This window comes from Mustela lutreola, chromosome 7 (genome assembly GCF_030435805.1).
Source record: "Mustela lutreola isolate mMusLut2 chromosome 7, mMusLut2.pri, whole genome shotgun sequence".
Lineage (NCBI taxonomy): Eukaryota > Metazoa > Chordata > Mammalia > Carnivora > Mustelidae > Mustela > Mustela lutreola.
The window spans coordinates 114860344-114864082 of record NC_081296.1 but is presented as its reverse complement, the minus strand read 5'-3'; the positions used below and the strand labels follow the sequence as shown (position 1 = coordinate 114864082).

The 3739-nt window shown below is 46.7% G+C and overlaps 1 long non-coding RNA gene across 1 annotated transcript; it reads right to left on the bottom strand.

The window, feature by feature from the left end:
- Positions 1-2830: 2830 nt before the first annotated feature.
- On the bottom strand, positions 2831-3517 carry LOC131836654 (uncharacterized). Its single transcript, XR_009355708.1, has 2 exons — positions 3354-3517; positions 2831-3025 (listed from the first exon to the last, which is right to left on the bottom strand). It is a non-coding gene; the product is annotated as an uncharacterized LOC131836654 (long non-coding RNA).
- Between the last annotated feature and the right edge of the window lie 222 nt (positions 3518-3739).

Genomic DNA, 3739 nt, shown 5'->3' with positions numbered 1-3739 from the left:
AACATGAACATTACAATCGCTCAAGTTCTATTCTCTCCAGGGTTCCTGGCTGCTTTGAGTCACACACCTCAGTTCTAATAGAGAAAGAGAAAAGCAGCCCCTGAGATCTAGGACCTCGCCTGGCACTCACAGCTGGCCCTCGGCATTCTCCTGTTTAACGGAAATATTTACATAGAACACCAACATCAGACAAGGTTGTTCTGTGACCTTGATGGGACAAAGCAAAAACAAGATTACTCCATAATCATGCCTGGACACAGACAAAAATAAGGACACTGTCCAAACCACAGAAATGACCAAAGATGCCCTTTTCCTGGCTTATATGAGGGACTGATACATCTTTACTAAGTACAGCTTTCGCCTTGTCTCACTCCTCTTAGCCTTTTCAATGAAAATAAGATATCCAAGCATAGAATCACCCCTGCTTCTGATAATATCTAATCCAGAGCAAAGTCCCACCTCGTTGAGCCCTTGAGAAGCTCCTGAGCCAAGCCTCAACTCCTTTAAGTTCTGGGACTGAGATGTTCCCCGGCTTCCCCACGGTGTTGTGTGAGCCTTCACTGCAACCACTCCAGGACCCCAGCACTGTTCAACTTCAGGTGAACCTGGTGATCTCTGGCGGGAGGGCATGGACACTCTGGACTGGAAGTCAGGCCCAGCTGCCTTGCCATCTTGGAGGAAGAAATGCTAGTTGGGCCAGCTAGTCAGCTAGAAAAGCCTGAACTACTTCGACAGTGAATCAGTAAGACTGGCTGCCCATTGGGTGTGTATTGCCTGGCTTGCTCAAGAGCGGGGAGGTGAGGTTCCAGGCACGGCAGCTTCCTAACCCACCCATGGCACGTGGGGGCCCAGCAGGTGCAGCTGTGGCCTGCCTGGCTTTCTGCAGGCACGGAGGGGCCGGCGTTGTGGGTGGGTGGGATCTGCCCCAGACACAGCTGCTCCCTGTTGCCCATCTTGTCAAGTCAATCTCCCCAACACAGGCTCAAAAGCCAGTCACACCTCCACTCTTTCCCCTGCCCCATTCTCCTTCCCAAACCAATTCCCTTGTGGATCTTCTTAATATATTATCCATCCCCCGTCCCCACCACAGCTGAGTCGGAGCCACCATGGTGGCCCCCAACACAGCCTTTGCCACAGGTATGTGCGTCTGTGCCGCTGGGCTCTAACCTCTGGGCCTCCTTCCCTCTTTGAAAGCCCTGCTGGATGATTATCTCCCATCCTCCCCACAGTCTTGCGGCTTGAGCCCTTCGAGCTACTCACGCTGATACACAGCTGCTCTCCACGGGTACCAAGCAAGCTCAGGTTACAGTAGCTGTCATCAGCTTGATGACAGCTTGACTTATGGGTTTGGGATAATCTTGTGGACAGTATGTTTGTTTGATTTTGATGGGGCAGTGGGAGTGAGTTTCGGGTTGATCATTGCCCCCTGGAGAGCCCAAGGCCCCAGCGCCAAGGCCACACCTGTGACCTTCCTTTTTTGGCCACTCTCTCCCCACTGCCTGAGTCCAGAATGGTGACTGCCGGCACCCGGCAAGCTTTCAGGGCTCTAGCAGAAGGTCAGGCAAGGACTGATTTCCTGTGAAGCTGAGGAATGATTCCAATTTCTCAGGAGATCCTCCATCCCACCCCTAGGCCAGCATCTGTGCTGATAGGAAGGGGGCAGAGGGACCTGGTCTCAGGGATCCGGGAAGCTTCTAGGCTCTCCTGACCTGGCCTGGTTGGTTGTTCCTAGCTCTGAGCTTCATGGCCTTCTGGTCACAAAACATTGACCCTAGAGTATTGTTTTTCTAAAACTGGACATTTGCCAGCCCAACAAACCCCAGGGACCAGCTTACTTCTGTTATGGGTAAGAGTTAATCTCTGATGTCCTTCTCATCAACCATCTCTTGTAAACACCTGATGACAGTTTACACAGCAAGGTCAAAGATATAGCCAGACACTTTTTTTTTTTTTTTAAAGGGGAGCATTAGGATAAAGGATACTCTCCTGCCTTAAATAGAACCAGATTAATGCAAATACAAGAAAGGGAGAAATGTCCAAAATACGATGCTACCTGGAAAAAAGCAAAGGTTGCAAAATAGTATATATACCATGAGCTCATTTTTACAACCCTATACTTTTAATGCTTTTATGTGTAGAAAAAGAGTTGAAAGGATATTTAACAATCTGTTATAGAAGGAGAATTATGAGAGAACCTTCCATTTTTTATAAAGTCATGTCCATTATTTTTGTAATCTGTAACTAGGTTTTTGAAAAGGAGACTTGAGATAGCAACTCTTCCTCTTAGCCATTTTTTTTGCTTTATCATTAAAAGAATTTTACTTAATTCGAGGAATTTTTCTGTATATCTTTGTTTAAATTTTTATTATGTCATTTTTAATTTATTCTTTCCTTTAAGAAAAAAAATCTCAAAGCACAATATTCTCACAAGCTTCACACTGATACCAGCCTAGGGAAATGTAAGAAGCAGAGGTCATTCCAGAGCCCCTCAGAAAAACCATTTCTTGGGGAAGTGGTTTAGGGGCAGTTATTCATTTATTTACTCAACAGACCTTAAGGAATCCTGCTGAGTGTCAGGCTGTGTGCTTGCTGCCAGGGCCAAACAGTTGACAAAAAGAGATTAGACTTTCAAGGAGACACTCTAGACTCTTGGATTCTGCTCAGACGGCAGGCTCATCCCCAACAGCACAGAGCTATGGGCAAGCATGAGGGGTAGAGAGTCAGGCTGTCTGAATTTCCACCCCAACTCTACCACCTAATGTCCTCAGGGGCATTTTCCAGTTAGGGTCTGGGTCAGATGCTAATAACAACAACCAGAAATATCACAGGCTTAAACAAGATAGAAGTTTATTTTTCTTTCATTTAAACAGATATGTCTGGAGGGAGGCAGTGTGAGGCTGGGACAGCAAGTCACCATCACCAAGGACTCAGGCTCCTTCTGTCCTTCTGCCCTGCCATCTTCAGCTTGTGGCCTCCTTTCTCAAGGTCACAGGTTGGTGTTGGAGCCTTGGCCATCAAATCCGTCCTCCAGGCAGGCAGCCGAAAGCAGGGGAAGAGGGTAAGAAAAAAAGCCCATGTAAGCCCACACCCTTTTTAAGATGCTTTTTTGGAAATGTAACCCAGTGACCACTACTTGTGTATTGCAGGGATAGCTGCCTACGAGGGAGTCTGGAAAATGTAGAAAAATGTCGATTTTTGAGCTGTCCCCTTTGCCTGCTTAAGTGGACTCCGGCTTCTCTTCACAAGTAAGAAAGGGACTTCACATCCTACCTGGGTACCTAGCTGTCTCTGCCCCAGGGTCCTATCATCGCCTGTTTCCCCAATACTAGAGGATTTGGTAAGATGATACTTACGAAGCCTTCAAATGTCACTTCTCCTTTGAAGTTTTCCTCAGTAAAGTTGGTCACTTATTTACTTGTGGATCCAAAAGCACATTCTTCACACCCAAATCCTAACACTGGCTGGGGTCTATTATAATTTCACATGCTGGACTTTGAGGCCAAGGGTGAGGCCTTCCTTATTCACCTTTGTACCTAAAGTGCCAGCACACTGTAGATTCTCAATCTTTATGGACTAAATCAAAGAATTACCCTCTATTTCATTTTGATGGAACTTCTGGAACCAAGTTTATTTCTAGACCCAAATACCCTCTGGGCCCTAAACCATCATCTTTGAAAAGTCACTTTAAGGTTTTGATCTTAGGCCTGAGACAGAGTGGGAAGAACAATGCCACTGGCCT